Source organism: Diceros bicornis, chromosome 10, assembly GCF_020826845.1.
Source record: "Diceros bicornis minor isolate mBicDic1 chromosome 10, mDicBic1.mat.cur, whole genome shotgun sequence".
Lineage (NCBI taxonomy): Eukaryota > Metazoa > Chordata > Mammalia > Perissodactyla > Rhinocerotidae > Diceros > Diceros bicornis.
Window position 1 is genome coordinate 6,534,658 of NC_080749.1, and position 14,355 is coordinate 6,549,012.

Sequence of the window (14,355 nt, forward strand, 5' to 3'; positions counted from 1 at the left end):
GAAGGAAAGTCCCCTGGTCCCAGAAGATGATACTGAGCCTCTGAACCCTTGTGACAACTCACATGTGGCCTGGATCTGGATGACCTGTTATGTACGATAGTAAATTCCCTACCATTTAAGCCAGTTTTAGTAGTATATTCTGCAACTTATATCTAATGGCATCCCAAATGATACCCCCTGCTTTTGGAAAGGTTATAGGGCTCTCCCCAAGATTATTAAAGTAGTACTTCATTTCTCCACCCGCTTCTAGTCTTTGTGTGTGTTTTCCCCACGAAACAGAAGCCCAGAATCTCTATAAGAGAAAAGCTGTGAAAAGGACCTTAAGCACGTAATACAATATTCCCACTGTCCACAACAAAACTTCTCATGAGTTCCTAACGTAGGAAGAATTAGAAATTTATACAGAATGTAAAGAAAAATATTTATGTTTTCTTGTAGATGGCTATGAATGAGTTAACTGTATCATACTATACAAAATTCTTTTTATATCTTGTATTTTAATAAGTATCAATAAATAAACTTCACAAACTTCCCAGTTAAAAATGCCTCAAGACAATACTGAACTTAGATGTATGGATTAGAGAGGTAGCTATTGTGTGGTGGTTAAAACCAAGGTCCCTAGAGGCAGATGACCTCAATTTATAATCCTGGTTTAGATCTTACTATGCGTATAATAATATAATAAATAAGCAACAACTCAAATTGCCCCAGTTTTCTCATCTTTAAATAGCATGATGACAACAGTACCTAGAATAGATGTGATGGTTATTTTGAAAAATACAGAGCCTGGCCCCGGGCGTGGAGCAGCGCACGGCGCAGGTCCCTCCCCGCCATGTCCCTGGGCGTGCAGGGCTTCCAAGACTACATCGAGAAGTACTGCCCGAGATCCATGGTGCGGGGCAGCCTGGTGGGCGGCAGGCGGCAGCGGCCCCTGCACACGGAGCTGCGCCTGCTGTTGGACGCCAACAAATGCCTGCACCGCCTCTACGGCGGATTCTACACCGACTGGGTCAGGGGCGGCCAGTGGAACCACATGCTCGACTACCTGGCCACGCTGGCCAAGGCCTGCTTCTGCGGCAACATCGAGCTCTTCATCTTCTTCAACGGAGCGCTCGAGAAGACGTGGCTGCACGAGTGGGTCAAGCGGCAGGGCAACGAGCGCCAGACGGCGCAGCAGATCGTCAGCCACGTCCAGAACAAGGGCACCCGGCCGCCGGAGGTCTGGTTCCTGCCGCCGTCGGCACGGCGCGCTGCACCCGCTTGGCGCTCATCCGCGTCCATGTCAAGGTTGCGCAGAGCATCGAGGACCATCAGGGAGAAGTGATCCGTTTCTGCAGAGAAAACGGCCTCCATGACTTGGTGGCCTACGACTCTGATTATGCGCTGTGTGACAGCCCTACTGTTTCAGTGCCCAGGCCCTGGAACTGAGCCGGAAGGGGAAAAGTCTGACCACAAGCCAATACCTGATGCACGAGGTGGCCAAGCAGCTGGACCTGAACCTAAACCGCTTCCCCCTCTTTGCTGCTCTGTTAGGAAATCACACTCTACCTGATGAAGATCTGGCTTCCTTTCGTTGGAGTTTATTGGTCCAGAACATCCACTAGCCTCACTTAAGGTCCGGGCCCACAGCTGGTCTTGCCGCCCTGCAGCGTGGTGATCAAGGCCGTGGCTAACTACGTCCGCAACGTCCAGGACGCCTTGGACTTGGATGCCGTAGCGAAAGATGTTTTCCAGCATTCTCAGTCTAGAACAGATGACAAAGTTATTCGATTTAAGAGAGCAATTGGATGTTATTCAGCGACTAGTAAGCCTATGACATTTCACCCACCACATTACTCAGCCAGACCAAGTCCGTTTGGAAATCCTGGGATGGCGCCACCGTACGCCCCCCGCAGATGCTCAGCATCCCACAGACGTCTCTGCAAGCCAAGCCCGTGACCCCACAGGTGCACGGCCCAGGCACCCTGAGCCGGGGTCCACACCGCTACAGCCTCGCTGAGCCGGCTCTCACCCTGGAAACGAGTGGAAAGAATCTGACTGAGCAGAACAGCTATAGTAACATTCCTCACGAAGGAAAGCATACTCCACTGTATGAACGGTCCTCCCCCATCAACCCGGCCCCGAGCGGCAGTCCTAACCACGTGGACTGGGCGTGCTTTCCTGCATCTTCCACGTGTCGTCTTCAGACAATGGTGAAGGCAGCGGTGGAGCTGCAAACCATATCAGTGGGAACGGAATGGGCTGGGAGAAGACAGGAAGCCCCTCGGAGCCTCAAGCAGGGGGAGACCCAGGAGACCAAACAAAGGCAGAAGGTTCATCCACTGCCGCTTCGGGCAGCCAGCTCGCTGAAGGAAAGGGGAGCCTGCTCGGCACTGTCCAGCCAATCTCGTGCCTCCTGTCCATGCCCACCAGGAACCACATGGACATCACCCCCCCCCCCCCCCCGCGTCGCGCCTGAGGTGCTGAGAGGGGCCGAGCACCGGCACAAGAAGGGGCTGACGTACCTCTACATCTTCCACGTCCTGGCGAAGGGTGAAATCAAATTGCTATTTCTGTTGAAGATGAAGCCAGCAAAGACCTGCCCCCCCCCCCCCCCCGCCCTGCTCTATGAGCCGGTTCGTCAGTATGGCTGCGGAGGCCTGTTTAGCTTGGCAGAAAGCAGAAAGAAAACTCAGCAACTTGCTTTTAGAAAGAACAGACGTCCACCAGAATTCTCTCCAGTCATCATTAAAGAGTGGGCAGCCTACAAGGGGAAGTCCCCTCAGACCCCGGAACTGGTGGAAGCTCTTGCCTTCAGCGAGTGGACCTGCCCCAACCTGAAGAGGCTGTGGCTGGGGAGGGCCGTGGAGGACAAGAACCGCAGGATGAGGGCCTTCCTGGCCTGCATGAGGTCGGACGCACCCCCCATGCTCAGCCCGGCCAGCGTGCCCACCCATCTCCCGGTTCCGTGCTGCGTCCTACGTACCCAGTGCAGTGGCCTGGAGCACGGATGCTGCGTCGCCCGGAGCTGGACGCCTTCCTGGCCCAGGCGTTGTCCCCAAAACTCTATGAGCCTGATCAGCTGCAGGAGCTCAAGATCGAGAACCTCCATCCCCGAGGCATTCAGCTGTCGGCTCACTTCATGAGTGGCGTGGACACGGCCCTGTTTGCAAACAACACGTGCGGCCAGCCAGTGCCCTGGGAACACTGCTGTCCTTGGATGTATTTTGATGGGAAGCTCTTCCAGCCCACACTCCTCAAAGCAAGCGGGGAAAAGACCCCACTCATCGACCTCTGCGATGGCCAGGCCGAGCAAGCTGCCAAGGTAGAGAAGATGCGGCAGAACACCCTGGAAGGGCTGAGCTTCTCCCGGCAGAGCCGCGCCTCCCCTTCCCACCGCCCGCGGCGCTGCGCCTCTACCCCGCCTCCGTGTACCCGCGGCGCTTGGGGCGCGTGCCCCCAGCTCCCGGCCGAGGGCGGGGCTTCGCAGGAGTCTGTGGCTTTGGAGGCCCCTAGGGGGAAACCGTAGCGACAGGCGCTCACTGTGCCCTCCGCGTGGCGACGGCGGCAGGACGCTGCGGGGCCTTCTTAGGCAGTGACAGCAGCAGGACTAGCAAGGCGCGGGGCGGAATCCAGCCTATACCTTCTCGGGTTGGGGGGGTGGGGAAGCTAGAAGTAGCCCGCACCGCGGTCGGCCGGCCACTGGGCTGAGAGCAGGCGGAGCCCCGGGGGCCGCGGGCCGTTCCCTCTGCGGGTCGTTTCTGTCGGAGGACCAGCCAGAGGGCGTCCGGGAGGAGTTATTTCCACCCCGCTATCAGAACATTTGGAAGCGGTGGCAGGTACTAGGGCAGAGGCTTCAAAACCCAGGATCCGATGCAGAGCAAGCCTCCTTATGCAGCTTCAGCAGAAGATGTGGCCAAAGAACTGTAGTCGAGGTCCAGGGAATCCAAGTCCTCTGCTGTGTCTTCAGATGGGTCCCTGGCTGAAAACGGAGCAGTGGCTGAGGAGAAGCCGGCTCTCCAGATGAACGCGAGCGCGGGGCCACGCCAGGGGCCCCCCGCCACTCGGCAAGTGCCTTGAACAATAACTCTAAGACGTGCAATACAAATCCTCACTTCAGTGCACTAAGTACAGATGGGGCTTGCCGTCGAGCTGATGCTCTGGAGGCAGTTGTCTTAAAGAAAGAAGAGTAAACTTATTTTTTTATAGAGGGTGAAGGATGCTGGAAGGGTAAGGATTTAGGAATATCTGGAGAGAAAGAAAGCCTACCATTACATACATTTTTTTCCTTTCCGTAAGAGAAAAATGAGGACTTTGGAAATTGGGATCCCTATTTGATATCAGATTTAAACAACACATTTTAGTTTTAACCAGTTGTAGTCAAAATGCTACAATAAAACAAAAAGAGAAAGAAAATGAAGAGAGTTAGACTCCTACACTTAAAATGAAATACACACAAAGTTTAAACTGGGTATGACAAAAGCTTATAGTTGTACTTGAACTATAAAGAAAACAGATTTTTTCAGTCGTTAAGAGCATATAGCTTAAAATATCATTTTAAGCGCTTGGCACAGTATGTATGCTGTTATCTATGATTTTGCATTACTGTTCACAAGAAAGCTTTGTCTAAAGCTTTGATTTTATGATTATGAAAGAAATAAGGTACAACCACAGTTTTTCTTTCTTAAATATCATCACTGTCGATGTGGTTCTTTTGTGTTAAAAATAAAGTACAACTATCAAAACTAAAAAAATTATAGAGTAATATTGCCGTTCTGCTGATTTTAAATATACAGTATAGCATACGTACTTTACAAGCAATTTAAAAGGAGATAAAGTTGAAATCATCGAAGATGCAAATAACCTTTCACAGTCAACAAAAAGTGTTCTGAAACTTTTCGTAACTTAATACCATGCATCTGTGATCAGTGAACTATGTGGTTTGAATTGGACGTTGACCATTAGTGCTACTACTTGAGCTAAAGTTCTACATGGTTCATGATTTTTCAAGTGTCTGGTTAATATTATGCATGTTGTTGTCCTCTCTTCCATTTTTACCAGTGTGTGCCCATTTGCAAAACAAAAGTACTGATAATCAGTAATAGTCCTATAAACAATGTTAACTCTGTTTAGTCATGGACTGATCTTGCTCTAACCTTAAAATTTTGTGATTATTGACCTCTGTTGCATTTATTCTAAAACCCCCCCAAAATTATCTGGCTGTTTTGAATATCAGCATTACCCTGGTGTACTCACTGTGGTATGCTTTATTGTTCTTTGTTGCTGTTTTTTGCCTTCATATTAGCAAAATATAAAATTCTGTGAAAAGCAAAAAAAAAAAAAAAATCCCTTTGATCTTTAAAAAAAAAAAAATCCCACCCCCTTCTGTAGCAGGAAACACATTGCTTGTTCTTGAGAACTTTCCCATCAAGAATTTAGTAGAAGCAGGTATACTTATTTAATTTTGATGTTTTTATTAATGTTTCCAAACAATGTACTTTGAATCAGAATCACTTCTTTTTCATTTTCATATAATTCTGACGCTCTTCATCACACATTAGTGATCAGAAATGATATGTAATTCTGCAATCTCTGCCCACAACACCTGAGTAGGATTTACTGTAAGTTGAAGAGAGGTTTGCCCTAACTTATGGATTGTGCAAGAATGAACTGCTGTTGGGTTTGACTGATTGTAGATGGGTTGTGGTGTGGTATACCTGAAGGCTATTGAATGCAACTTACAATGCTTAATAAAAGTCTTTATTCTTTTAGTAAAAAAATATATGTATATATAAAATCTCCCTTAGAACAGTGCCAGAAGCATAGTAAGTGCTCAATGTGTTAACTGATATAATTGTCAGCTATATTTTCACTTGCTATCATTTCATCTGCTTTTTGCCCTAATCATCAAACCAAGATAAGACCCTTCAAGAAATGTTGGTAAAATGTATATATTCCAGAAATACAGTTTTCTCTATTAGTTTCATCCTTTGTATTTTGTCCCTGCCAATTTGATCTTTTACTTCACAGCTTAACTTTTTCAAGCAAGAGTGTTGGTATCAGCCACAGAAACTCAATAATTTGGGTAGATAGTATTTTCCCTTATGGGTTTTATTTAAATGTCAAAATATTCTTTGCACTGAATTCCAGCTTAGGGAGAAATAAAAGACTAAAACATGGTGGACTAATATGAATACACCAGAAGCAGACTCCTGGGAATCACTGCTACACATTTTCAGCAAATTTCCTTGCAGTAAAACCAACCTCTAAATCACTGTTCTGTTACCTGTGATATCACCTTAGAGGACCCAGGGCTGAGTGGCCATTGCTGTTACTGAGCACCGACCATACATCAAATACTATGCAAGGTGTTTGATCTGCGTTAACCGATCCTACAAAAAGCTTACGTGGTGTCGGGGGAAGAGGGAGAATCTCCCTCTGCCCTTTCCCTTAAGGTTCTTCTGGCTGGCCAAATAATCAACAAGACAGGTTAGCAGGAGAAAATAATACCAAGTTTAATAACATGTATACATGGGAGAAAGCAGGGACACTGCGTTTCTCAACACAATAGCAGAAATTTTCGTCTTAAATACCATGTTTAGCTAATGACAGAGGATGTTGGGGGGGGAGTCAGTTACAGGAGATTACCACTAAAGCACAGTAAACAAGAGTAAGGTTATTATGCAGATTTAAGTCATCACCTTCCACATTGATAAGTCACTAGAAATGAGCTCATCCCCCCTCTTCCCAAGACAGAGAGGGAGATACCTTTACAAATGGAGATTTCCCTTATAAATGTAAATGTTTGTCTGGCAACTCCTCGCAGGGCCATCCAGAGAATGTGGCCAGAGAGACAGAATTTCTGATAAGATGGGCTTGTTGGTGCCTTTCCTATTGTAACATCTATTTTACATTATATTACAGCCATCAGATGGAAGATCTGTTCCAGGAAGGAGCCACCATGTCAAATTCTTTAGGCAGTTAGTGGGGGAGGTCAAACGTCTTTTAGAGAAAACAATCAAGGTAAAGAGATATATTTCAGGGTGGCCAAATTTTGATCTCCCACAGTCCCGCCTTTGAAACTAAAAGTTTCACAGTCCTTTTGAAACTTAAAGAAGTTTCATAGTCCAGAAGCTGTGTTGGTAGATTGTTTCATCTCACTGAACACATTTCTTAGTCCTGATAATAGATCAGTTCAATTAAGTTCCTTTTGGAAGGTAGGTGGTGATGCAGGTGGGCTCTCAAGGTCACGCCTATATTATGGAAGCAAGCAATCAAGTATTTAATAGAAGCATTTCTATGTAAACAAAAGAAAAACAAGGTTAATGGTTGGAGCAAGTTGTAAAGCAGTTTCTGAGTTAGAGGACAGCCAGTTAAGGTTTTATAGGTCAGCGTCAAAGCATCTTTTGCAGTTTAAAATGTCTCGGATGGTGTCGTCAGGTCATCTCAAGTTTATATCAAGTCTATTAGCTTCAGTTTGTAAGGCTTCAGGAAAAAGGGCAGGTTCAGTTTTCAGTGATTTCAAATGAAAATGATGGAAAAAAATCAAAAACGTTAGTTTGGACATCTGTAGCCAGATATTTCAGGAGACTAGAAGAAATCAGGATCCAGTCCAGTCAACAGATATAAAACAAAAACCTCAAAAGACAACAAAACTAGGATCTAATATCCACAAATGTATACTATAGTTTTTACTGAAATATAATTTTTCTCTCTAAAATCACCCTCATTTTTATTAAGATAGCCAAATTAAAACTAACTAGTTTGCAAAATAAGTCTAGATCCAATAGAGTTGGCCCAATTATTTACATAAGTACAGCAAGAATAGCAATTGATCACATAGGCTCTTTTAAATCTGCTTTGCTGGAACTTTTTATAAGGAATCTCAGATTGAACTTGAAAGGTCTCTCGAGGCCAGGAAAGCCAAGCCAAGGATTTTATCATCAGACGTTGCCTGCAATACCTACAGATTTGGGTGAATTCCTCTCTTCTGAGGTTCCCCCAAAATATTTTGAGGTTCCTTGTACCTGCCAGATAAGTGACATTCTTTACTTATCCTGGTAAGTGCTGCTTGGAACATAAAGGTACCAGGCCAATATTTCCACGTGGCTTTATTCCATAAAGTCCAATCTTCATTCCTCAAAAGCTGTATGGTTATATTGCAAATATGATGTTCCAGTCACAACCTTGGTAATAGACCCAGTGTTTCCAATTGTGTCCTGTTATAAGGAGAACAGATTCTTATTGAACTTATGCAAATAACTATATTGCGATGAAAACAACAATATTCACTCACTAAGAGTTTCCAAATCCTGGAGGGATCAGGTAGAGAGAAAAAGATAAATATTTCAATTTTACTTACAAAAATATCATTTACTAAATTGCTGTAAGTCATAGCTATCTCGGGAGAAAAGAGAAAAAGTTTTCCTTAAATCTGAAAAAACAAAACATTAAAAATTCAGCAATACTTCAAATGAAAAATCATAAAAATTATAATCATCCTTATCAGTTGGTTCAGTCCTGTGTAATCCATTCTTGATCCCAATCTTTTTGTTAGCAGCTTCATGAAGTTATCAGTCTCTCCATCAGATTTCTATAATTTTTTACCCAGTTCAGTTTTATGATCAGAAAGTTTGTCAGAAACCTGTACTCCAGTGTAAATGTCAGAGTCCTTTCCATGAATTTTTCTGACGTCGAAACAATTTGCAAAAGCATTAGAGCAAAGAAATAAGTCTGTAAACAACAAGACCTCAAAATGGCAATTGACAAGGAAATTTGGTTAATTTTGTGACATACAACACTTTAAAATAATAATAACCAGAATTATGACTGATAACCAGGACAGATCATAATTTCAGTAATGTTATACAATTTTAAAACACCTATATCAATAACATTAACCCACAAAATACCACCTAAGCAGGCTTATCATCACTTGTCTGACAATGTTTTCCATGTAATTGAACATATTGAATAAGCCTAATAAGTCTAGTATCTTTCCCCTTATAGGAAGAGAGCAAATTTCTTTGAGAAGTTCCAGGGCCCTTTGAAAATTCTCAAAGAAATAAAAGTTAAAAAAAGACTTTAAGATATGAATTTTGGGGGAGCTTGTCAAAAATATAAACAGTCAAAGCAAACATAGCATTAACAGTCCAAAAAGCCTTAATAGAGAGACCTCAGTCTTTTGAACGTAGGAAATTATTTTAACAGTTTTTTTTTTTTTTTCTTTTTTTAGGTAGACTTACTCAAAGGTAAAGAAAAATCTTTTGTAACCTCTTTATCAAGTTTAAGCAAATTATCCTTTTACGAGAAATTTCAATTTTGCACCAGCTTACTTCTGCTATTAAAACTCATTTACTTAATTAAATTCATTTCAATCTTAGCCAACTTGACCATGCATAAAACTCCTCTTCCAGAATTCCTCTTCCACAAACCTTCTATAACTTTCTTTTTACATTCAGAATTTGTCCCATGTCTTTCTTTTCCCTCCTAGTACTTGAGGACAACTTTATCTTTCTTAATCGACCAAACAAAACATTTCCATTCTTTGTACCTTTATACATCTTACTTTCCTTGCACACAGACATATTTTTCTTAATTTTCAATCACATATACTAATTAGAAATTTTAACCTCTAGAAACCTTAATTTCTAAGTAAAAACTAAGTAAACAATTATAAACATCTTTTACATTAGTATCTTGTGGCTTGGAAAATTTATAAACACTTCATAACTTCTAGAAACATGTTACTTTATAGTATAATCTTTTAATAAAACACATGTTTACCAATAGAGCCAAAACATCTTTTAGTTTTCCTGTAATGAAAAGCCAAAAGTAGACAAACGTACATTTAGCAATCAATGTCTAATATCTTATGTTATTTGGAAATGATGATACTCAGTGAATTTTTATCATAAATTTTAGCAAAACTCTAAAGTTTTAAGTCACCAAAAAGAGTTTGGAAGCTGTAACCAACATAACACATAATTATTGCTTAAAGTTCATCTAACATTCATCTTTTTCACAACTATTTAGTTACTTATTCCCAATAATTATTTAGATTGCCTACAAGACTTCATAAGACTTGAGATAAAATTAGCCATCATTTAAATTACTATTTTTGTTAACCAGTTCTGTAATAGAAATAACATCAGTTTTTTTTTCTTACAAAATTTCATGTAAATTTCGTCACCTCTTATACCTTTAAACATAATTATCATTAAGATTTTTATCAATAGGTCTTGGTCTTCTAACTTTGGACAAGAGAAGCATTCCCAGTCAGACATTTTAAAACATACTCAGGCAAAGTTGATGTAACCTCTTTGTATAAAATTAGCTCAAACATTCCAACCTTTATAATCTTATCAACACTTACACTTTTACATGTTCTCAATTCAATTGTAACCTGAGTCAAGGTCTTAAGACTAGTCAAATTTTTCCCTTTTTTTCTGGCCTTAATTCTTAGGTACCAATTAAGCAATTATGTGAGAGCTCTCAAAACATTTTTTTTTTTTCTCCCAATTTAGAAGTTTTTCCAATTCAAAGGATCCGTCGTCTGGCCATTGACGAGTAGGATCTTCATTTGTATATTTATTCCAATAGTGACTCGAACCAATAAGCCTTTTTAAGGAAAGACCCGGAGGTAACTTTCCACGCTTAGAATAAATCTACCATGGATGCAAGAGGCATCCCTGGTGAGGGCGCAGATGATGTAGCCCCCGTGATCCACAAAATTCACTCCCAAAGATATTCAGAGACAGTAAAGACCTTCGTTGCACAGGCGGTAAGGATAAAAGGGTGTCTCCGGTCTCCCACAATAGTGTGGGACGCCTCCATCACAGACCCGCTAATCTGTGACACCGGGCGGGCGATACTGGAATGGGATTTTTCCAGCACTAACAAGCAACGAAGGTAAAGACAACAAAAGCCCTTATGGACTGGGCCCTTTTATGACAAACTCCCCTGAGAACTTGGCACAGCCGGACAAAGAGACAGTTCGGAACCCCAGTCTACTCGACTGGCCACCAAGGTGCACCCCGGTAAATGCACCTTCCGTATGGTGGAGACCAAGGTGCATTTACCGGGGTGCACCTTGGTGGCCAGTCGAGTAGACTGGGGTTCCGAACTGTCTCTTTGTCCGGCTGTGCCAAGTTCTCAGGGGAGTTTGTCATAAAAGGGCCCAGTCTCTGAATATCTTTGGGAGTGAATTTTGTGGATCACGGGGGCTACATCATCTGCGCCCTCACCAGGGATGCCTCTTGCATCCATGGTAGATCTTGATCCCTTTTCCTTAAGGTTCTCCTGGCTGGCTCGCCAAAACTGTCGGGGGAAGAGGGAGAATCTCCCTCTGCCCTTTCCCTTAAGGTTCTTCTGGCTGGCCAAATAATCAACAAGACAGGTTAGCAGGAGAAAATAATACCAAGTTTAATAACATGTATACATGGGAGAAAGCAGGGACACTGCGTTTCTCAACACAATAGCAGAAATTTTCGTCTTAAATACCATGTTTAGCTAATGACAGAGGATGTTGGGGGGGGAGTCAGTTACAGGAGATTACCACTAAAGCACAGTAAACAAGAGTAAGGTTATTATGCAGATTTAAGTCATCACCTTCCACATTGATAAGTCACTAGAAATGAGCTCATCCCCCCTCTTCCCAAGACAGAGAGGGAGATACCTTTACAAATGGAGATTTCCCTTATAAATGTAAATGTTTGTCTGGCAACTCCTCGCAGGGCCATCCAGAGAATGTGGCCAGAGAGACAGAATTTCTGATAAGATGGGCTTGTTGGTGCCTTTCCTATTGTAACATCTATTTTACATTATATTACAGCCATCAGATGGAAGATCTGTTCCAGGAAGGAGCCACCATGTCAAATTCTTTAGGCAGTTAGTGGGGGAGGTCAAACGTCTTTTAGAGAAAACAATCAAGGTAAAGAGATATATTTCAGGGTGGCCAAATTTTGATCTCCCACAGTGGTATGTGAGGTTCAGGGGAATCAAGCCCGTTGTACAAGGTCTTACAGCTAGTAAGTGGTGGAGCCAAGGTTAGAATGAGTCTATTTTTGTCCCCAATCTTTGTTTCCCCATGAAACTCTACTAACTTCCACGGGTTGAAATATTCCTAAAATGATTTTTTTGTGTTAAAATACACGTAACATAAAATTCACCGTTAGTGCCACTTAGTAAATTTATAATGATGTACAACCATCACCACATCTAGTTCAAGAACAGTTTCATCACCCCGGGAGGAAACCGGGTACTCATTAAGCAGTCACTCTGCATTCTCCTTCCCCTCTGCCACTGATAACCACTCATCTTACTTCTGTTACTATGAACATTCCCATTCTAGTTATTTCATGTAAATGGAGTCATACAATTATTTAATGGCCTTTTAAATTAGAATTAATTTGAAATATAGAAAAGTATATAAGACTAGATTATTGAAACTTTAGCTTATAATGGGGAATTCTTCAGATATACTAATAATATATTTTGGATCTGGGGACTTTTGCTTAATATACATTGTAGAAACTGTTGACAAAACAGCATGAGATTTAAAGAGGTTTGAATCTAGGAGCTATCTCAATTATTTGCTGACTTTGTGATGCTAGGGAAATTCAAGATAACATTCTGAGTCTACAGAATGGTCAGTCTACACCATCTTGAGGCCCAATCCTAGAATGTTTCTCCCTAGTAGGCTATGTTTTAGGAACAAATCTTAACTCAGGTAGCAGCCACTGGGTAGCAGCATCCATCTTGTCCTGAGAGTCAGAAATAGTTCTATAAATAATATTAAAAGTAAAAATAAAGAAGTAGCTAATTACATAACATGATCTGAAGGTCATCATAAAACTTAGTGCCACCCCAAATATATTTCCAATCAGATTGTTCACTGTATAGAAAAATTTGACTGTGTGGGAGATCAAGATTTGGCCACCCTGAAATCTATCTCTTTACCTTGGTTGTTTTCTCTGAGGACATTTGACCTCCCCCACTAACTGCCTAAAAAATTTGACATGGTAGCTCCTTCCTAAAACAGATCTATCATGATGGCTGTAAAGATAACGTAGGGTAAATGTTACAATAGGAAAGACACCAACAAGCCCCTCTTATCAGAAGTTCTGTCTCTCTGGCCACATTCTCTGGATGACCCTGCGAAGAGTTGCCAGACAATCATTTACATTTATAAGGGAAATCTCCATTTGTAAAGGTATCTCCCTCTCTGTTTTGAGAAGAGAGGGGGATGAGCTCATTTCTAGTGACTTATCAATGTGGAAGGTGAGGCCTTGAGCTGCATAATAACCTTACTCTTGTTTACTGTGCTTTAGTGGTAATCTCCTGTAACTGACTCCCCCCACCCCCAAAATCCTCCTTTGTCATTGGCTGAAAATGATATTTAAGACGAGAATTTCTGCTATTGTGTTGAGAAACGCAGTGTCCCTGCTTTCTCCCATGTATACATGTTATTAAACTTGGTATTATTTTCTCCTGCTAACCTGTCTTGTTGATTATTTGGCCAGCCAGAAGAACCTTAAGGGAAAGGGCAGAGGGAGATTCTCCCTCTTCCCCCTACAACTGTTAAACTCATCTTTTGAATAAAGGCATTGTTTCCAGGTCACTGACGCACTTCACGCATCTTGTCTGGTTGCTAACATGCTCTTACGTTTTGTGAGCTGTGAGTAGAGCATTTTCAGCTGAGTGTTTGTATTACAGCACAAGGTCTAAATCAGATTCCACCTTTCCCAGGAGGAATCAGCGTGATTCTCTTGGTTGACTGCTGAGCATCTCTGTCTAAACATTGCTGCCGTGACCAGATCAAGTCATTTTGTGATGTGCATTAGACCTGGTTTGCATTGTGACTCTTCACAGTGACCAGTTCTAAAGCCAAGGTCTCAGCTTCCACAACTCTGGTCTCATCCCTTTTGATCTCCTTTCTTTGTTTACCGTGGCTGATGCTGGAGAGACTACAGCAAAACTCCTAAGTGCCTGCGCTGTGGCACCTGCAGCTTGTTGTGATCCCTGGCCCTCCACACACAAGCTGGGCGCCTGTGGGCAGGTTTCCTTACCTCACCTCTCCATACCTCTGTTTCCTCACTTGCACAGTGGAAAAAGAAGGAGATTTTGTTCTCACACAGATCTGGAAAGATGTGAGTCATCTTACAAAGATATGCATCAAAACGGTCAATTTAACAGGGGTTTTGGTGTTTAAGCTGACATCCAGGCAGGATTGACTAGGCTGGAAAAGGGCTTGTACATCATATCCTGTAAAAAATGTCTGAGAGCGTGAAAAAGGAGAATGAGATGGAGAGAATGCGATAATAGCTAACATGCTCAGCACATGTAAGAGACAGGAGAACTATTATCTACATTTAA

General features: G+C 42.5%; 1 pseudogene; it reads left to right on the top strand.

Moving 5' to 3' along the window:
• Positions 1-832: 832 nt before the first annotated feature.
• On the top strand, positions 833-4,245 carry LOC131411048 (constitutive coactivator of PPAR-gamma-like protein 1; annotated as a pseudogene).
• Positions 4,246-14,355: the final 10,110 nt, after the last annotated feature.